Source organism: Apodemus sylvaticus, chromosome 20 (assembly GCF_947179515.1).
Source record: "Apodemus sylvaticus chromosome 20, mApoSyl1.1, whole genome shotgun sequence".
In the NCBI taxonomy this organism is placed as follows: domain Eukaryota; kingdom Metazoa; phylum Chordata; class Mammalia; order Rodentia; family Muridae; genus Apodemus; species Apodemus sylvaticus.
The window spans coordinates 25,509,366-25,532,235 of record NC_067491.1 but is presented as its reverse complement, the minus strand read 5'-3'; the positions used below and the strand labels follow the sequence as shown (position 1 = coordinate 25,532,235).

The 22,870-nt window shown below is 36.5% G+C and overlaps 1 protein-coding gene across 1 annotated transcript in view; it reads right to left on the bottom strand.

Moving 5' to 3' along the window:
• Syt1 (synaptotagmin 1) overlaps positions 1–22,870 on the bottom strand; it is a 533,203-nt gene that overhangs the window by 334,050 nt on the left and 176,283 nt on the right. The window contains exon 3 of the mRNA XM_052165717.1: positions 14,033–14,099. The gene's annotated coding sequence lies outside the window, so the exon portion shown is untranslated. The remainder of the gene's footprint in view (positions 1–14,032; positions 14,100–22,870) is intronic.

Genomic DNA, 22,870 nt, shown 5'->3' with positions numbered 1-22,870 from the left:
ATTTGGGTGTTATAAGCACGAGTAGTATGAAGGGGTCTTTCACAGTATGAGGATAAATCCATGGCCTGTATGTGACAAAAGACATTCAACAGATGGCTCCTTTTACTATGAAATTATTAACACAGGGGCTATACCCAGTGCTCACCTCTCTTTGACATGTGTTTGCGTGGTGTGTACCCCTATGTGATTGCAAGTGTGTGTGTGTCCCTGTGTGTGGAGGCCTGTGTTTGATTCTTTTCAGCTTGATCTCTGGATCCCTTGGCTTTGCCATCCAACCTTGGAAGTAAAAGTGGACCACTGTGCCAACTGGGCATTTACATATGCCTTTCAGATCAGAAATTGGGTCTTTTTGCTTGCTTGACAAGCATTTCTTCAGCCATCTCCCTAGCCCAAGATAGTGTTTTAAATGAAAAATGATATAAGTAGAAAAAATAATTCCAGCGGACAACTTAGTACTCCTGAGCTCTGGAAGAATTTATCCACTTCACACATGTGAGCAGGAGATCCCTAGAGTCTTATTTCAACTTCTGTCACCAAAGGATTAGGTCCAATTATAATTAATTCTTTAATAATGAAATTGATATCCTCTTCACACATTTAAACAAGATACTAGATTACAGTATACTCTAAAATATGCTTTGGAGTAATTATGACCTAAATAGTTATTTTAGACAGCTTTTAAAAGTTTGACTTACTAATTGGACTCTCCAAAACTAAGCCCACAGCAGACTTCATTCTACTTGGCAAAAGACCCAAGTGGAAGCTGACTTCACGACGCTATTGTGCATAGCTAAGTTTGACAAGTGTGTTTGGTTTCATCAAATAATCAAAGGTCATATGTAGTCTGGTAGTTTGCAATTGAACTCATTTATCTGGGGATCTGGGAATGTTTTCTGCTTCCTTCCTGGTTTGCTATCTGGATACAGACTCGGAGAAGAAAAAAATGTGGAGACAACATTTCTAAACGTGTGTGATGAAGTCTGAAATGTGTACTAAATTCACCCATGATAATGTGATCACCATGTTTCTGATGAAATGCATCTTTACCTAATTTAATTGTGAACACAACTTTGCTGTGGGTACGTCTGGGAGCATATAGGTCTAAGTATAGACTCCATGAGTGTGGATGAGTAGTTGCTACCTAGGATGCTTGCTAAGCTCATGGGCCTGGCTTTGTGTGTATGGTCTAACTATGTAGGGTCTTCTTGAAAACTAATTCATTAAGATGAAATATCTTTGTTTCCATCTTGTTAAAATGTGCTTTGCTCTTTTGTGATTTTTACCACTTCATCTAGGGCACTAACTTTTGGTTCCTCTCTCCCTTTATACATTTTGTATCTTTCAATTTTCTGCTCACTATCAATTAAACCATGATAATGAAAGATAAAATTAAAGTGAACTTGCACAATGTTTTCAATGGCCCCAATTTAGTAAATTATGAATGAATTTATTTATGAATGAACAAATACTTCTTTCTCAGTGCATCATTTTTATTGTCTTAGTTTCTTTCCCTATTGATAAAACTACCTACCCAAATCAACTTAAGGGACAGAGGAGTTAGCTCGGCTCACAGTTTTAGGTTATAATCCATCACTACGTGGGAACTCATGGCAGGAGACTGAAGCATGTCTCATCTACTAGCAGGAAGTACAGAGAGATGACTGTTAGCATAGGGCTCATTTTCTCCATTGTATACAGGCAGGATTCCAGCCCATAAAACAACCCTGCCTAACAATTAAGGTGGGTCTTATCAGGTCTCTCAAAAGCATGTGCGGAAGTTACATAATTTCTTACAGGTATACCTGGAGGTTATCTTCTACGTGCTTCTAGATTATGGATTGACCATTTATGACCATGATACTTTCCTATGAATGTCAAATGATAGTTGGGGACACATGTTGTTAAAATTAAATGTAATTGTTGGGAATTGATAATGATGACTTTAAACAACTCTAATAAATATTCAATATCACCGATGATGTTTTGTTATGGTTGTTTTTACTGGAGGTTGCATATGAGTAGACAACTCTTGTGACCCACATTCAGGACATCTCCTAGGGTAGAAAGGAGAAGACAAACACACACCATCCAGCAGAGAAGGTCAGAACAGGAGAAGTAAGACCAGAGAGGAAGTCAAAGCTCTGGTATCACAAATACCATGTTGCCTTTGGCAACAGAGAAAAGGGTTCCTGTGTAGGGTTCATAACACAGAGCATATATTGCTTCATGTATTTTGTCATCCTTTTTAATTTAACCTTATAAACCTTTTGCTTAGTTCCTAATTGAATTTCTAAAAGTCTAAATTATTTTAGTGATCATAATGTCATTGCTTTTGTGAGTTACTGGGGCTGAGTTATATACTTTGTGCTAAGTTTTCCTTACCATTACAGAACACAATAAATTCTTAATTTCTACTTCTATGTTCTTTTCTCATCATACATTTATTATTGTATTATTATTATGCATATATTTTATTTATTCCATATTTACTATTGCATATGAATGCATGCATGCTTTGAGTTAGAAGGCGATATGAAGACACTGCCTATCTTATCTTAAAGGGCAGAGATGGAATCATGGTAGGAGACAGCAGAAAACAATGGGAACATAAGTATTTCTTATATGGCTTATAGGGACAGCAGAGAGTAGCTCAAACATGATCATTATTTTTGTTCAGGCAGCTATTGTCTGAATAAACATAATCCCACTCACTTTCCATGGGTATAAACACGCATGTTCTGTACTTGTCTCCTATTCTGATGAAATACAAAGACGATTAGTAGAAAAGAAATGAAGCCATTATCCCACATGACGCTAACTTAATTTAAGATCCACTCTTGAAGCTAGAGCCTGAGATAATATTATAAAAAGCATGGTAAAATACAAGGTGTAAACAATGCTTATGTGAGGCTGCCTGAGATCTGAACACCATTCCAGTTGCCGAGGTAAGGAAAACTCAGCCATGATTATAAAGGTAAAAGTGATCTCTATTATCAAGAAAATTCTTTTAGCCTCTCAGTTTCCTCATCTATAAAATTAGGTGATGATAGCTAGCAGCCAGAGTTGTCAAAATTATACACGAAATATAAAAATTGCTAAGAACAGACTTGGAAACGGTAGTCATACAACAGACATAGTTTTGCAATAGCAAGAAGCATTATAATCTAATCATCCATCATTTTAGAAAAATCCCATAAACAAAAATTTCTTCTGAATTGTATGAACCCAGTCAATACTTAAATTCAAGTTATCTTTTCACCAAGGTTTTCAAACAAAAAAAAAAAATGAGAGAAAGTGTCTGACTTTGTACTTCCCATGTCTGTCATCATGGGGAAATGTCGAAGAATGAAATGTAAACTTCAAGAATAAGTGCCACCTTGGAAGGTCTGTGAAAAAGGAAAGGAGAAGAAACAAATGGAGAGAAAACCCAGCTCTTTCACTGCAGCAGTGAAGGACGAGTGGGTGATTTTCAGAATGATAATAAGCACTCACTACCCGGAGACACAGGGCTGCAACTTCATGCACAGTGGGGGACATTGTGTGCTCCTCAGGACCAGATTGTGCATGCAAGTTATTTGTAACAGAACATTGAAAAGTCAATGGAGGCAGATCTGGCAGGCAGATGCTGCCAGGAAGCATCGGAATCAATAGGATACTATTAGACTTGTCTTTCCCAAGCAAAACACAAAACCATCTTAGTTGAAAGCATGACAGTACTGTGAAATTTCCCCACTACAGAAACTTAAAGCACCTGGGAAGCAGTGCTCATTTGATACATCAGAGCGTGGATGATGCAACCTCATCATGGGCTGTAGTGGCGAGGATCACTCAAGACACATGCAGCTTCTAGACAAGACACAAGGTCGTACAGACATATGATGAAGAGCAGAAACTAACAAAAGATCACTTTTCCTGAATTCATAGCTTCCCTTACTATCATTCTGTTATCTAGTCTGCTGAATAGAATGCAGAAGATGAATAATCTTTTAAAAACAATGTATGAAAGCAGTTGTTTCTCACTGGGTAGATGTTAGCTTCAAGCCCTAAGCCCTTATGTTCTTGTAACAGCTTTAGCTCTAACCAGCATAGATCAGGCTGGACTCTGTTTTAAGTGACCCCATGCTGCCTAAAATAGCTTATTGTTTCAGACTGTATCTTGCCCTGAAGGTCTCCTTTTTTTTATAACAAGCTTCTTTCTTTATTTTGAGGCTAGAGGACGACTGCACCTAAGGGGGCATGTGGACAACACCATCTGTCCAGCTCCGCCCACGGGAGCACAGATTGATGACTGACTTATCCCCTGGAGCAAAACAGGTGCCACTTTATGAACTTCCCAGCATGCACTGAGGGAACACATGCCTGTAGCACAATCACATCAGGGAACCTAGCCCAGGAATTTAACACACTCAACAGACCAAAGAAAGGGTACCTAATAGTCCTAGGGTACTTCAACTGGGCACAGCTTCTCTGCTGATGCTTCCGTTTAGCTATAACCCCTCGACCCACTCCTTTACCGGGACCTAGTCCTGACCTTTCCTGCTGTTATTTACCCTGAAGCCTCATTCTCAAAACTGAGTCCTACTGTGGCCTGACCAAGAGCCACCAAGCCTTTCCAGTGTCCACAGTTCCATTCTGTTCAAGGTTTCTTAACATACCAATGGACTCTTATACCTTTAGCTCCTTAGGTCTCCTTGAAGGTCTCTAAAATGCCTTGCTTTTTAACCCTTTGGAGTCAGCTTCTTATGTACATATATGTATGTGTACACACACATATTTGCTTTGTGATATTTAATGTATTGCCTGGGAGGTAATATTAGTAGTTGCAATTAGAAGAAAAGATCCTGTGTCTACCTTAGGCAGAATGTGTCAGGATAGTGATGTTATCTGGTGGATCGGTATCTTTTAAACCACTCTGTTTTGTGAACTTATTGTCATTCAATAATTTATGACATGGTGGAAAGACACCAATATGCTTGCATGTTTTACATAGTATAGGCACAATACAAACTATATGCTTAATTAACCGTTTTATAATCATTAAAATGGAAAACCAGCATGGAAATACGTCACATAGGGTTGGGATGGAATGTTCTTTTTCTTTTAAAGCTCTGCAGGCTGTAATTTAGCAAACCCCACTGATTGCTTTCCAAAACACACTCTCTCTCTATGCAATTGTCTTATAATTTAAAACCGCCTTCCTTCCGTTCTTCTGTAATGGAAGGCAGGGGGTTGAGGAGGCACGTGGACTAATGGAGTAAGAACCTTGTTTGCCTTTTCCAAGTCTGACAGTTGTTAACTGTTAAAGTCACTTAACCTTTCAAAGCTCCAGGTTCATTATTTATACATTTATTGCATTTGCCTTACAGAATAAAAGTAACATTTGTGAAAATACATATATGAGTGCATGGATTATATCCAATGAATTCTAACTATGAAAATATTATGAGGTACATAAAGAATTCTTGTTAGAATATGAAAGGGAGGAAGGAGTAGGGGTCATTTTCTTTGTATTGATTTAAGATTTGCCAGTAATTTTGAGTAGCGTCACATAACAGAGAGATGATAAATTTTAGTAAAACTTTAAAAAAAAACTTGAAGGCAATACATTTACATTTCTTTTTTTGAATCAACAGTTCCTTTACTATTCTTCTTATTTTTTATAGATATGTCAAAATGGAAAGTCTGTTTATCTTTAAAAACCTGCTAAGAAACCACCACTATATAAAAACAGACAATTAAATTTACATTCGCTAATTTTGTCTGAACAGTTAAAATGTGTTATATTTGTGATTCAGAGATCCTAATTATCAAACCAATCTTTTGCTATTTGTTGATTGCCTATCTTGAACTATTTTTTCTGCCATTAATTTAGAAGTTATGCTATAATGAGGCAGATACCCTACAAATTATGAATGTATTATACGTCTCTATTTTAATCACATTCTTTATAGGAACTGGCAGAAGATTCCATTTTATATAGTGACACTATTAAATTATAATAAATTGAATAGATTAAAAAAGTGTAATTACATATACTGGAATATTAAGCCTTAGCAAAAAGACACTCCATTCCATATTCCTGAATGGATGAAACTTGGTACTATGCAAAGTGAGATAAGGTTACTACCACAGGGCAAATATGTGATTCCAACATCATTCAATACACAGAGTAGTCAAATTCATAGAGGCAGAATGTATCCTGGAAGTTCCCAGGGGGCGGAGAGTCATCGCTTAAGGGTTCTGAAGTTATGGTGTGGACAAATGAAGACTTTAATGTGTGCGTGTTTTGAACCATTGTGATGGCTCCACAACAATTTAGAGTCGTGCCACGGAACCGTATACTGAAAGGCTAAGTAATGAATGACTGAAAGGTAAATCTTTCAATCTATGTGTTTCAGTATAATTAAAAATGCCTGAAATAAATTATGAATACTAGTAATGCCAGAAATAGAATTTTGGAACATAAAAGGTTCTGTAAGGGACACGCATTCATGTGGATTCAGCAAGGAAGAAATCAGGCATGAGAACATGTAATGACTGTGTGGTTACGACATATCTGGGTTGAGCTGCTGTCAGTGGTCCAAACTCCAGTGAAGGCTTCGGCTGTTTCAGGATCTGAGATCAAAGATGTCACTATACCCCGTCACTTTTATAGAACATCGAGAGAAAGCCATCAAATTATCACTCCATTCTACACTTGCAAAAGGGTTTGTGAGATGCTCAGGAGGCCCAGGTTTCAGCATTTTTCAGAATGGGGTCTGGCTCTGGCTCTATGTGGGTGCTTCTTTGAGCAAGTTGGTTTGCACTTCGGTATCTCATTGTCCTTTAAAAAAGTGGATGTGACTGCAACTCACAGGCATGTCATGGCACATGAAGTGGTCTGAAGGGAGTAAATGCTCAGTTAATAGCATCCTCGACTGTTCTAGTAAGTTCTCAGGAGGCTTGTGTACTCTCTTGGCCCCCAGAAAGTAGCTGGGTATAACTATGTGTAATAGACTGACCCACCTATGATGCCACTTCCAGAATTGTTCACACAAGTACAGAAGGAAGTGTAGCCATATTTCTCAATCGTTGCTTATGGGTTATATTACCAAAGTCGTAATGATTATATTTGGGACCAAAGTCATGAAAAAAGGTGCACATTAAAAATTGAAGTTCATTTACTTAGTCTGAGTTTTCAGCTGCAAAGAGGCGTCAACACAAATAAAACAAAGTAAAAAATGTTCTTCTTTATATAGAAGGACAATTACAAATTTATTCTATTATTGTGTATGTTTATATGTAGGATATAATTTTAATATATATTTAATCTTACATATGAAAACAATAGATAATTTCCTGCTAGTCTATTGTAGCTTGATGAAAGCTTCTCCTGTTAACTTTGTAAATCTTTGTAAAATCCATATTAAAATAAAGATCAGTAAGGGATCCAAAGCAGAAGATTAGAAGAAAACGAAAGAACACCTTTAGGTCAGTGGAGGCATGCTCCTCTGAAGGCCACACCCTGTGCTGGTTGCTGTCCTAACATGTCTTCCTAGCTGTACTTAACTTTACAGTCTAGTACATCAAATGAACTAACATCTCTGAGCATACTCTTTGGCTTGACTGTTGTTGAAGAAGGGAAGGCAACAAGTGCAAGGGATGATGGGAAATGGACCCTTAGATTCAGTTACTTAATTTTTCTATTTTTCTCCACAACAGCTATACTGGGCATTTTGACCTGAAGAAAAGTAGGGCAAATGTGCTGGTGATGTGAAATTCAAACTACAATAAGGACAATGTGGGAAGAGAATTACATCATGTGGGAAGCAATTTACAGTCGGAGGTGGGGATAAAGACAGCAAGCCGTGTGAGAAAGCAGCCGTCTCAAATTTGGGCCAGGTTAGAAGAAGGAAGAAAGATGTTGCCCATCCCCCTCATTCTCACAGTCTCCACTCCCCAAGCTATAAATATTGTGTCTGGATGTGACTGTAGAGTTTCACAGCTTTGCTATGGGGCCATTCTGCGTAAATATCCATTTTATGAAATGAGAGATAGCATCTTAAAATGGATTTGTTATGTAACTCTCTCATACGTTGAAGATTTCCCATTTTTTTTTTTGGCTCTCAGCCTTTTCATTTAATGATAAATTTGTCTATAGCTTTGCCTTTGATAAACCACATTGATAATTATTCAATTTCTATATCGTTAGAAACTGGGTATATTCAGCAGTGCTTAATTGGGCAGAGTCATTTTTCTACAGTTATGTCAACAGAAAGAATTCAGAGAAAAATGTTCATGGTCACTCTAATATAATGGCATGATAAATTTTATGACATATCCATGATCAAAGATATAGTTTCTGAAATTAGACAGTATTCAACATTTCAAAGTAAGGGAAAATTCCATTATAGTTGAAATATCTATATAGCCATATACAAATACACATACATATAAACATCTAATAATAACTACTCAAGTGGTATAAAAAATTATGTCAGTGGTACCAATGAACACACAACACACAGGAGGATCAGAACTTCCAAATCCGTCACCAAGAACTCTTCTTTACAATGCATCTCAAGCTACTGAAAATTCATAGACTATGACTTAGTGTCTCAAATGACTTACAAACCAATGTATTTTGAGCATTTGCTTGAAACAGTTTTTTCTCAGCCTGAAAACATTTTGTATAAATCCATAAAAATAATCTTTGCCAGATTCGTGTGAAAATGAAAAATAGAATAAAGGCAAAACAATGAATATATATTAGCCATAAGACCAAGAGGCAAATGTAGCCCAAATGTCCAGTGAACTTGTATGAGTTTTGAAATAAAGGAAACACAAGGTTCAAATTCAAGAAAAATATATAAAACATTTCCATGAATTTATTTTCTGTTGAATTGGGAGTTGCAATTTTTAAGGTCGAGGTATACATATCTTTAGAGGTGGCATTAAGAAGGGGAAAAGGCTTGGTGTTGATAGCTGATAATGGTACTATAAAAAGAGTTTTACAGTATTGTGAAGAGTAAGGCTAAAACAACACTCCCACTTAACTTGATGATCAAAGATTTCAACAAAGATAAAGAATGAGGTACCAAAATGTTGAAATATGTAAATATTCTTCATCACAGGGGCACATTAATAAAAATAAGCAGTTTTGGTGTCTCATATATAGCTTTGGTGGGAGGATACTTTTGTAGTTTTTACTTCAGAAACCTGAAGGTCTGTTATCTCTTGGAAGCTCTTCTCTGAAGAGGAAAAGACACACACACAGAGAGAGAGAACCTAGAGTGTTGCAGGAAATACTAAAAAGAAGTTCCCATGCTATGCCGGGGCACCGGAGGGCCAGGTGGCTCCTGAGGGGTGAGGGCGTTCTCATCTTGGCAGACTCACTAGTCCCATCAATGACTGCCCACCTCGTAGTTAGATGTCACCATACCCAATAACCTGGCGAAATCAAAACTCTTGAAACTTATAATTAATAAGTTAGATTTCTATTCCAATAAATTCTCAGTTCACAATTTGCAGTTCACAATAATTTAAAAACCAATTGATAATGATACAAACTTCCCACCTAGATTAGACAAATAATTCCAATTATTCTATCCTTTATGATATTTGTGTGGCTATTTAAAGCCACACAAAATTTGGATCACCTTTCTCTTGCTCCCTCTTCCTTCCTTCTCCCCTACCTGACTCCTCTGTCTCCATCTCTGCCACTCCTCACTCTGCCTACCTTTTCCCTGTCCAATCCCAGGCTTCTTGTTATATAAATAATTAAACTAATCGGACAGGGACAATCCTGTCACATTAGGGAAGAGAGGAGGTGCTGCAGGATCTGAGCAGAGTGGAGGGAAGGAAAATGTGGTCCAGATATATAATTTAAGAAAAACTGAGAAAAAAAAATAAGAAAAATCAAAGAAGCAAAACAAACGAACAGCTCTGGTCCCCACCCCCACCCCCCACCTCCCACCCCCGTGCTTTGAGCTGCCTCTGTAACAATGTGACAGGCAAATTTATGTCCAGAATTCTCAAAGCCATGATAATTTGGAGTTGAGGAAAAAAGCCTGTCTGTCTCCCTTAGCTTCATAGTGCTTGTTGATTTAACTCACTTCTGGGCCTAGGAGACAATCAAAGGCTTCGAGCCTCCCTCTGGATACTATGAAAGGGAGCCACACTACACTTCTATGTCAAAGATTGACATTTGTTTTAAGGAGGAAGAGAATTTCAGTTTGCCTCTACCTCCCCTTCTTTCCTCCTTCATTGCTCCCTTCTTCTTTCCCCCTCCAGATGTGTAAAACTTGCACAACTCTAAAAGAATGCTCCTTTGATATTTCCAAGGGAGACTTTAATAGCACTTGCAAAATTATTACTTACTGATGCTGTTGTATGAACATCTATAATAAGCAGTTAATGAACGGGCCTTGTCATTCTCCTATAAAACCTATAAAATAAAAGTTACTTTTGCTTTGGTAGAGGAGACTGAGGATGAATTTGCATTCCGGTTTTGGAAACAAACGGAGCCAGCAATGGTAGAAATGGGACTTGAATGGCACAAGCATTTATAGTAACAAAGGAAAACAATTCTGCCCAATAGTGAGCTGCAGCCGGCAGAGGGGTGAGCAGACCTGAATGATAGTGGGTCAAAACTTGGCTATTCAGAGGCCGAGCCATTTCCTTTAACCTCTGTGAACTTTACACAGGTATTTTAAATCACAATGATATCTGAAGGAGTTTCCCCTCTATATTTCCACTGCAACTCCTACATGTTTCTGAATCATGGAAGACTTAAGTTTTTCAGACAAAAGAAAATACAAATGGAAGCACAAATAAAAAATAAATACACATTTCTAGAAACAGGATAGATTTTTTTTCTAAGTAGTCATTATAAGAAAGAAATTCTAAGGTAGAGTGTACTAACTGTACCACCTAGAAGACAGCAGATCTCTTCCTCAATGAGCTATGGAGGGGTATGCGACATTGCCTAGATAGTGAAATTAATGGGTAGGGTAGCTGGAATTTGAACTCAGAGAGTTTCCCAAAGATAGTTCACTACAACAACATTGTCCAAAACAATGTCTCTGGTGTTTAAAAAAAAATCTTATATCAGGAAAATATTTGTTAGCCTTTTTAACCAAGGTCTGAAGGAAAGAAACGAAAATTTAAAAATATATTGTGATCTTTTTAAAATAAAATATTGAGTAAAAATATTATATAAAATGACTACTGTTAATTAGATGGAGATCTTGAAAAGGTTGTTTCTCACTACAAGTCAATAATATGCGGTTTCTTTATTTCCTACTACTCCCACAATTTATAGAGAACAGAAAACAGCTTTGCCTTTGTAAGTTGTCTGTGCTAAGAGTGGTAACTTGAGAAGGGAAAAACAAAGTCTGATTTGTAACACTAACTCTAATCTTGCTTTAAAAGGAGGTTAACTTCGTGTAGTATTTCTCATTTTTGTCGTCTGTTTTATAGGCAAATGAAATAAATCTCATGTCTAGAAGAGGATTCGCAACCAAACACCAAATGGCTCTCCTCTCCTCTCCTCTCCTCTCCTCTCTTCTCCTCTTCTTTCCTCTCCTCCCTTCCCCTCCCTTCCCCTCCCCTCCCTTCCCCTCTCCTCCCCTCCCCTCTCCTCTGCTCCCCTTGCCTCTCCTCTCCTTTTGTCTCCTCTCTTTTCCTCTTCTTTCCTGTCCTTTTTCCTTTGTATTTCATCTATCCATCCATTCATCCACTATCACTCTCCAAATAATTACTTTAAATCAATATAAACACATAGAAAAGAAAAGAATATTAGCTGGCTAATTAGACCAGAATCCTTCAATCTGTCAGGTAAAGCTTGCCTAACACTCCATGTATTAGAGGAGGCAATCAGTAAAATGGGGAAATTAGGCCTGAGCCCTTGTAGGTTTCTCTAGCTCTGTGGGACTATCAAACCACATGCCAGCTGCCACATTATGGCCCTCAAACCCCACCAAGGCTTATAGTTTTGGTAATAGTGACTTAATACTTCTAATAATGAGAGATTGGACTCAATGAAACTTATGAGGATTGTTTTCAAATAATATTTATTCGCAGAGCAATTCACAGAAAAAGGTTTTGGTTAACATCTTCTTTCTAGGAGAGTCTTTCTTAGTAAAATGGAAGCTTCACACTCCATTTGCTATTCCAGGAAAGTGAAGCCATTAAAAAGGGTTGTACTTTGAGAGAGAACATCAACTCCCACAAGTATTTAGTGAGATTTAGCAAATCTAGAATGATATGAATAATTCCCAAGGAGTATGCCTGAGTGTCTGAATGATTTTTTGATGTTTCTTCTCTGTTATTATCATTATCTAGTGTAATCAACGAGTATGGGCTATAATATTCTTCAGAGTGTTACTGAGCACTCAGAGATAAAAGAGGGAAATTATTATTTAAAAACTATTTCAACAGCCCTTTATCTCTGAGTCCTCTTTTAATCACAAAACTTTTGTGAAATATAAATGACATACACTCCAAACTCTTTTCTAGTAATATTTTAATTATCATATTTTTCTTCCCTTTAAGCTATAAACTCTTAGATAGTATTATAGGGGTTTGTATGACTCTCCTATGCTAAAACTTTTATATTTGTCTTTTAAACTTAATGTGACTAATAAGAAATGTCTTCTTTCTGATAGGATTGTGCTAGTATGGGCCAGGAACTGGCCAGTGTCTTCGTTTGCTGCTCTTGCTTTAGTGTGTACACTGATGACTCTGACATAGCAAACCTACTAGAGACTAAAGTATACCTGAAAGATGCCTATCTTCTAACATTTTTAAACAAGAGTATTTTTGTCCATAAATATAATAATGTACATTAATGGAATAAACCACAAGTACAAAACCATATAAATTTATACTAGATTCAGGGTTTTTTTTTTAATTGTTTAATGGTTATCTCTGGGTAATTTAATGAACACTTGCCAAAAAACAGAAGACACTCAAAAGCTGAGATGACTAGCTGTCCTAAGTCACAGTAATGCACAAAGGAGAGAGAATCACAAGGTATTTCTTGAAAACAAACTACTTTCTTCAGGATTATTCAAAATAAAGAAATAGGTCTCATCAAAAGAATATGAACTTTCCAAATTGTCCCTAATTAAATCCTACAGTAAATTACTAGTGAAACATAGAGATTGTCAATGAACTCAAGCAGTAGCTTAAGTAATGGTGTATGAGTAAAGTAAAAATGGTCATTGATAAATTTCACCGTGAGGTTACAGCTAGGGACCTGAAAAATGATGGCACTCTTGTTTGGATCTTTGGAGAACTACAATTCCCAGCTCTTTTCAAACCAACCATACTACTAAAGTCATATGATGTAGATCATTAGTGTGCATTCTGACATCCTATCTCTCGCTGCTGATTCTGATGTTCGCATATTCAAATGTTATAGTTGTTTGCATCTCAATATGCTTCATATCACAAATCTATCACAAAATGATGACATCAAGAGATCAATAATTCTGGTTAATAAAAAATATATTTAGAAAAAATTATTGGTGGAAACTCACAGCTAAAGAAGAAAATACATTTCATAATTAAGTCTTGAGAAAACTGGAAAGAAATAGAATGAGGATAAACTAAAAACAATTTAAAGCTTCTTATATTATAATTTTATATAATTCTTCTTAATGATAGCAAATAAGCCAACCATATTAACCTTTTAAATTTTTCTAAAATAATACATTTGTATCACATATGTAAAATAGACTAATCACTTGTGCTTATGACATTTTCCCAGTTCCTCACATTTGGAATGATTCAATGCTACTCAAAATATATGGAGTCAACCTAAATGTTTCAGCACCAGAGATGTATCACACAGATTACCTGCCCATTTATCTAAGAGGATTATAGGATAAATTGTTCCAATGGATTCCAGTGGATTCGAAATTGACTTTCAGAAGGCACCACTACTCTGTTTTCTAATCTTAAATATTAGGACAGTAAATATTTGTGCAAAAGATGACCTAATTCTGCAGAAGGTCTGGTGTAATTATTTTGTTATTAAAGCACTTACTGTTCTGCTGGGGTATTCTGGAGTATTTGGGTCTTTTTGGTTCCTTTCAGAATTTCCTTTCTTCAATCTAAAAGGAAAAGAATACATATAATTACTTGAGACCATCTTAAATAGGACGTTAACTTCATCAATATTTCTAATTTAGATTTCCTGTAGTATGTCCATCTAAGTACAAAACATGCATCATCATGAATATTTTGGATGCACAATATAGTGCAGGAGAAAATAGAACTTTAAATGATTTGAGAATTTGATTAGGATTACGTGGATAATTTACATACTCATTTTGTGAAATGTAAGTTAAAGTATTATGCTCCTTATAGAGTGTTTTAAAATGAAAGTAAGAAAGTTTGACCTCAAATCTTATAAATATACCTGAAGTTTAAAAACCTACAATATATCATGACTATTTTTCTATTTTTAGGTCTTAATCATGGTTTAGATATCATCACCTCATCCTATTATAGCACATTGGATATATCTAGAAACACACATGTATACAAATATATAAACTCATCAAATATTAGTATAAAGGTAAGTACACATTAGTATATTAAATATACTGTACTCGTTAGTCTCTGAGAATAAGAATTTAAGGTCCTTTCCAAAAGTCAGTATCAGGACTGCCTTAATGTAATAAATAATGTAATGTAATCAAGAATTTCTGACTTTGTTTGCAAGCTAGGAGCTCATAAATGAAACTTTAACGGTACTGGGGATAAGTACCTTCCACTCCAAGTACTTGTCATTTTTTAGGTCTCAGAATGTGGATGTTCAAGATCAAGAAACAACAAAACATTTAAAAATAGGTTCCCTATAAGCATCCTGGTCTGTTCAATGGAACGATGCAAATATCGTGGTGACAGCCTCTCCTGCTCCTGGCTCACAGAGGTGCTGAGTGGAACAGATCTGAAGTGACAGCCGTACCTTCCAAGCCGTTCTCCCTGCATCTGTCTAGTCTCTGAGGGCTGCTTTCATTTCATCTCTGCTTGAAACACAACTGTTTTCTAGTAAAATTCATGAGCTACATTGATGTTAAAAATCACTTAGATTTACCTGACCACCTCTTATCATAGGATTTCAAGCCACAGTCCATTTTATGTAAAATCTCAGTAGATTGTCCTAATTCCCTGCCATATTTTATTGATGTGAAACCTAAAACAAGATTCTATGTGCACACATGTTAAAATTGCAGTGACGTACAGTACTTTATAAGAAACTGGAAAATATGATAGGAAAAAACACACTGTCAAAATACAAGAGATTTGATGTTGTACGTACTTAACATTATTACTCACAGAGGGTCAGGCTTCTCTAAGGGATACTGTGAAAGTATTAAATAGCTTTAGTGACTTATGCTCTCTACAGGGCTTTGGTTTCATTTTGGTTTTATATGCATATCTGTCACAAGGATAAATGGGCAAGCATGGTCCACTGTAGGGAACAAAAGACTGTTTTATACTTAACCCATGCTCTGAGTGTGGTGTATACAGCAATTTTATGGTAGCCAATTACAGTCTCTTTCATGTATAAATGCCGTCTCTTTAATCCACAGGGAAGATAAAACAAAAACAGGCTGCATCATTACTTTGGACTGTTTATCATTTATCTGTATGTTGGTGGGAGTGAGGCAGAGGCAACCACAAGGTCCACTCAGCTAATATCTTGTATTGAGGCTTGTTTCTTTTATGACTTGGCTTGGACCTAAAAAAATTAATGTCTGTTTTGCTGTGTTTATATGTTTTTATAAAATACTAGATATACTCAAAGCCAATAAAACTGTTGAGGTTTTATTGCTATTTTCTTCTATGTAGGCTTGATGAAGAGGAAAGGATGTTCCCAGACTGCTATTGGTACACGTACACAGAGAGCAAGCTATCCATACCTTATAGATCTTACGAGGATGTATAAAAGAAGCCAAACCATAATGCCAGGAACACTGTAAATACTTTACTTTTTTGCCTTTTATTTAAACAGGCAGGGAATCATCCATAGTAATTTTTCTGTTGGAAACTTAAAAGCAGCAGCTTTTTAAAATATGATTATTTTCAATAATGACATCATTTAGGTACAAACTTATTTTTTAGCTATCTCAAGTCTTTGTTCTTGGGTAGCTACTTAACTAAGCATTCACTAACATGGCATCCTGTGAGACACTCATGTAGGGTTGGAGTTAGAACATAATATACAATCTTGCAAGGAGGTTAACTACAAATGCCATCTCTTTAGATCTACATCGAGCAACTCACAACAGAAGCCATGTAAAATACTGATACAGTTGCAGGCTTGCTTCTCTTTTGGACCCCATATGACAGAAATGCTAAAACTCATGGCTACGACATAGTTGTAAGGCTGGGTAGTAATGCTCTTAGCACAGATTTTTCTAATCCTAAGGGATTTGGTTAGAAATCTTTTGGCTTATGTTTGTATTCTTGGAACAACAAGCAGAAAGCAGATATTGCTAGAAAACAGGACATTATCCAGGTCATTACTGACTAAGTGTATGTAAGCTTTTAGATACATAAATGAATGAACAAACAAGCAAACAACCAACCAAATAAATAAATAAACTGAACACATTGCATGACCAAATTATGTCCAAGACCAAAGGTGGGGTTATGAGGAGCAACTAGTTGTCAAAGACATCATTGCTACTGCTGGGGAAGTTAAAGCATGGACAGTAAATCAGGCAGTGGTCATGTCTCAGTCAGATAAAGCCCATCTTTGATAACTATTCTCTTCAATATAAGAATATATCCAGATCCCAGAAAATACACAGAAGTCTAGAGTAAACTAGGATGTTATGAAATCTCAAGTCTCAATGCAAATTCAAGTAGTTGAACATATAGTAGCTAAATAAATATGCAATAGATAATAGATATATATATATGATTTATATATTGTGTGTCTGTGTATCTTTCAAAAACAAAACTAAAATATTTGTAGAAGTAATACCTCTTGGAAAGAACAGGAATTCAAGTTTCATGCTTAAAACATATTGTATATTGTTTAATTTTGCAAATAGAATTTTGGTTAGAATTACATATTATAAATAATTTATAGCTACTACAAAATTATACTGTGTCTATGCATATTTACGTATAGGAACAGATAAACATATACACATGTACAGAGAAAGAGAGCAAGAGAACTATAGCATAAGACAGTTGTGCAAACATTTGGTGAGTCCACACAAGGGCTCATGCAGATTTGAATTATTCTTGTATTTTGTTGAGTCTAGAATTATACAGAACCTAACATGATCAATGATAGAATATAAAACTACCTTCAAAATATATTAACTAAGACAGAATGCCATTTTCACTACTTTTATGTTATTAAAATGAACTGTGACTATTTTTAGTTTGTTCACTAAGTATGATTTTTGTTTCATATATAGTCATAGAAGATAAACATGTTTTTATATAGTAGTAGAAAATATTGGAGAATGCAAATTAAATAATCTATCAAATGAAGGAGTGGACTAAGAAATGCTTTCTAAGCTGGGTAGTGCTGGTACACACATTTAGTTCCAACACTATAGAGGCAGAGGCAGGCAGGTCTCTAAATTTGACAGTGGCCTGGTCTACAGAGCAAGTTCCAGGATAGCCAGGGCTACACAGAGAAAAACCAAGCAAAGCAAAACAAAACAAAATAAGAAATGCTTTCTCAATAACTGCCACTGTGGTAGGTGCCTGTGATACTTCTCATAGGTCCATCTAAAAGGACTAAAATCTCCAATCTTGATTTTGTTTGAAAAAGATTTCAAAGAATAATAAAATTTTCTATTTTTCTCCTCCTCTTCTTTCTTTGTTTGACCTTTTTTTTTTTTTTTTAGTTGTTTAGGATGCTTATGTCTATTAACCTGTTCTAGTTATGACAGAAACAGGTTTTTTGTTTTGTTTTGTTTTTTTTGTGTGTGTGTTTTGATTGTTTTGGGTTTTTTTTTTTTTTTGGTAACAAGAAGGAAAAAGGAGGGAGTGGCTAATAAAGGAGCTACTTGTTTTGTTGTTATGACACTTTATTTTTACAAGTCAATAAATACTAAAGCATTTGTTGGCTGTTGGAGTTACCATAATCACACGCTGGGCTCAACCATGTTTAACATTTTCATTATACTCAAAATAATTATTTTAGAATGGGGGATGATAATGAGGAAGAATGGAAGAGCCACTCTGTACCTTGGGATACGAGGAGGATAGGAATTAATTAAACAGGAAACTTGGGAGAAGTTAATTGGGGCTGAGTAAAGATAAGAGCACTATCAAAGCATGAAGAAACGAAACTCTAACCAAAGATGTAGCAGGACATGCCACTGTACACACCTAGGAGAGAAATCTTGGCAGAATCATAAACAGCGGGAGCAATAGAGTGCCAAGGGCAGCCTCGCTTGGCTTCACAACTCCTCAAACAGTTTCTGTCACGTAAATAAGTGTTTGCTGAATGAACAATACTGTATATAGACAAAAGGAAAATTCCCTTTCATCATACGTATTTTTTGATTCTTCCTCTATCCAGTGTTTGACCCTAAGGCAAGGAAGTCACTTTATCTAGTCTGACCCCAATCTCATCATCTGTGAAAGGAAAGTGGAAAAAGGTCATTCTCCAAGGTGCTTCCAGCTCGAAACACTTCTGTGCATGGTTCTGTTTATTAAAACAGTCAACTGGGAACACATCAGATAATATTCTGACGTGAGTTCTACATGAGGCAAAATGGAGAAAACAGAAAAGATGAATAATCCATTCAGTCAAGTAATGAAAAGTAAATCCTACCGAATGAGAGGCTTTTATGTAGGAGAGGCTTATGGTTTTTGTATGCATGAAGTGACATTTACATGGATAACTGATAAAAATATGCAGAACACTTCGTTTGCTCGGATATTTTTTTATTACAACTAGAATGATGTCATACCTTGTTTGCATCCTCATCTAGAGTCCCAAAAAAGAGAAATAGTGTTTAAAGTAAAGGACCAAGTTCCTGGAGCTTACACAAGTATTTTATGCTCTGTAGAACTTGGCATGTCCATCTTGGAGAAGAGAAAGTTGGAGAAACTCAGGGTCTATAAAAGTTCCCTGGAAAGATCCCTGGAGGGCTCAGGTCTTATTTGACAGAACTTCTGACAAACCCACGAAATCTTTCTTCCTGACAGGCTTCCTTGTGGCCCTTGTTCTGATGACTCGTCTGGCCCTCCATTCTGTAGCACTGTTCGTCAGTGCTCACATATAATTCATCTATGTCCTGATTTCAGCTGTGATGCTTTTATCTTTCCAACTAGAGTCGGCTCCTTTAAATGAGGTAGTTAAAATGAGTCGATATCCAGTCGATATTCCATATGGGTGGAGAAATTCAAAAGGATGGACGGAGTTCAGACATGATCAGGAATGGGGACTGGCTGCTACCAAAAATGTCTCCCTGTCATCAAACCTAACGTGATTTCAGGAGTCTCTACCTTGCCTTGATAATCACTGTCCAGTTCTCACACACATTTTAGTAAAGATGGGGCATGGTACTTAGGATTTGAGGGTAAAAGGTACACAGATATTTGATGAGAAAAGTCTAATTAATTTTTACAAGCATATAAAGCTACAGCAGGATATTTGGACACTGGGGGTCTGATATACTTCTGCGAGGAGAAGAAGCAGTTTCCTTAACTTTATTAGAACAGAGGAGTCTGTTGAAAGTTTATGCTGAAACTAAGACCACTTCAGCAAACACATATATGGACTCAGCATTTGTACCTCTGAGTTAAGGGAGCATTGAGTTAATAGATGGGGTACAAAAGAAAAGGAAGATACAGGGAAGAACTGGAAAGAACAGGTCCAAGCTCAGATTCGTCTCTGGCTTAGTTTTTGTGACTGGAGATAAAACCCGAGAGCCTCCTGTAAGTCAGACAAACATTTTGCCACAAAATACCAGCTACACTCTTTTTTTTAAATTGAATATCGTCTTCATTTACATTTCCAATGGTAAGACGTTTCCTGATATCCCCCTCCCCTCAGACCCTCAACCCCTCCCCCTCTTCCTTCCCCCTGCCTCCATATATATGCGGCTCCACCCAACACACTACCAGCTATACTCTTATGACTAGTTTTATAAAGAAGGAAAAACGTCCCCATATATCTTTCCATAAAGTTTCAATATATATATATACAGGACAGACAATGGAGAAACCAATACATGGATTCTGCTTTCTTGAGTTTCTGGGTGTTTGAGTAGAAAGGGTAGGGTAGCAATTATTTAGAAAAGTATAGGTGGACAGAGAGGAAAATGATTCATGTAGACCTTGGTTTGCTACAAGTTCGAACCCATAGTGTCAGGAGCAACCATAAACATGAACATGTTAGAACACTGCAGAAGGTTACTCTACTTCTCTGCTATATCAGTTGTGCTGTGAGTGCATTTCAGCACCATCCCCTGTGGTGGTCATGGTAATGAGGTTCTAGGTCTGCCAGGAAAATGCCATAGTCACAGAAGAAGAGTTCTTTGGTTTCTTTCTGCTGTACCTCACAGAGACCATATGATAGAAACTGTCCTCGCCGGGATACATTGTAAGAGATAACATGCTTAGTTTGGAAAACAGCAACTGAGCTAGAAAATTATAACTGCTACTAAAGAGAGCACATGCTATAGACTGCATCTGTTTATAACACCCAACATCCCAGGGATGAGGTGATGTAGGTGTTAAATATCTTGATTTACATATGAGCAAGTGAAATTCACAACTTCCTTGTGGAAAGTGTTGGAGCCAGGATCTAAATTCAGTTCTGTCAGCATCTAAATCCAGTTGTTACCTAGCAGCACAGTTGCTGCGCTTCTATTGATAGACTTCGAGAAGGTAGAAAACCCGTTTCCTAGGTCTTTGTATATCATCTATGAGGTACACCATCTTGAAACATATTGACTTAAGGTTGTAATTATCAGTACTTCAAGTAGAAAATGTTGTCAAACTATATCTATGGATTTATTGAGATATTCTTCATAAAAATCATTGGATATGCCTAACATTTTAGCAGTTAAAGCTTAAAAAATTAAAGCTTTCCAAGCAATGTGTATTTTATTTATTTTATATTTTTGAAATTATGATATATCACTTCATTCTTCTCCCCTTTCCTCCCTTCAAGTCCTCCCATATCCTACATCTCCCTCAATTTCTTTCAAACTTATAGCCTCTTTTTAGATTAGTGTTACATACTGCTACCTTACTAAATTAGCATAAACCCTAAGAACAGCCTGAATATCTGTACTTATACCTACCTACATGCAAGTGTAGTCTTCGTCCACCATTATGAATAGGTCTTTAACATGACTAGCTTTGGATTTTTGTCTGAATATCACATTTTCTAAATTAAACAGTGCTCAAATTTACAAAGCTTATCCTCCACAGGATGATTTCATATAGACAACCCCCAGGATGCATTTATGGCTAAGATTTAGAAGACATTATTTTATGTAATGTTTTAACAACAGGGTATCTATTTCCATGTAGTTCACAAAGAATCATAATAGGTAATAAACAAACTACATAGTCACTAGGTCCACATTTCCTCAAAATTAAGAGTCAACAGTTCATGAAAAAAAAGTTGAAATAATCATCTAAGGGATCCGTGACTAAAGCTTTGTGGGATGACTGGGAAACATAATAAAGTCCATGCTCAGCAACAGCTACACTGGACAGTCTTTGGCTGTTGGATGCAGGAAAGGATATCCTGGTTAAGGCCCAGAAGCTAAGTTTTCCTCTAATCTTGTCATCCCTTATCCTCCCCAATGGCAAGCTAGAGAAATTGCAATTTCTCTTCTCTAATGCAGGTTACAGAAAGAAAATTGCCCCTTTCCAGAATACTTTCCTAAAGCATTGGTATAAAACCGCCCTCACAGTTTTATACAAGTCACAAAAAAAATACTCTGAGGTGCTTTGTTATATTTTAGGTCATAAAACTCACATCCTAAGGGGCCCAGCCGAGTAGGTGGATGAGAGCTACAGGTACCACTGTCCCTGGGTCGATCACTATTGGACTATCCTCTCTTTGTCTAATCATATTTCAAATCGGCACCCATGCTTTACCAACCCTAAGTATAAAAACAAATCCTTCATTCAGTGTCCTTGGGTCTTCCAAGAACTCTATTGTAAAGTTTTTAACTTATGATGAATTACATTTGTATGTTCTTTGACCTGTTAATCTCTCTATTGCCAGTTTATCCAACAGATTCAAATAATTAAATGTTTAGAGGAATGTTTGGACTTCCCAAACAAATGGATAACAGTTCAATTCCAAATCTCTAGAAGTGAAACATTTTAAATGTACTTTGGATCAGTCATGTTTGGCAGGGTTGTGCACACCTTTAGCCCCAGCTGTTGGGAAGCAGAGGCAGGTTGATTTCTCTGAGTTCAAGGACAGCCAGCTCTACACTGTGAGTCCTAGAAAGCCAAGCATATATAGTGATTTCCTGTCTCAAACAACCTCTCAAAACCAAAATAATGTGCCCAATCCCAAGATGGGGAAAAAAGTTCCACCTCACATTTAGAAAGGAAGACTGTCAAAAAACATGATGGAATTTACATTTTGAAACTGGATGTGTTTTAAATCATTGTTTGAGCATGAAGGACTTAAGATTATCCCTCAAAAAGTAAAACACATGATGCGTGACAATAACAAGGGCATGCTCATAAAGATGTGTGCTACATCTAAGACCCAGTATGAATTGCTTGAAGTAGACATAAATTCAGCCCTCCAAAAAACTCTAAATCAGTAGTATTCAAACAGGAATTTTGGGAAAAACAACTATAGTTTGGGGGAAAAATGGAGACTATCAAATTAGGAAGGGGAATAGTGTTTGGT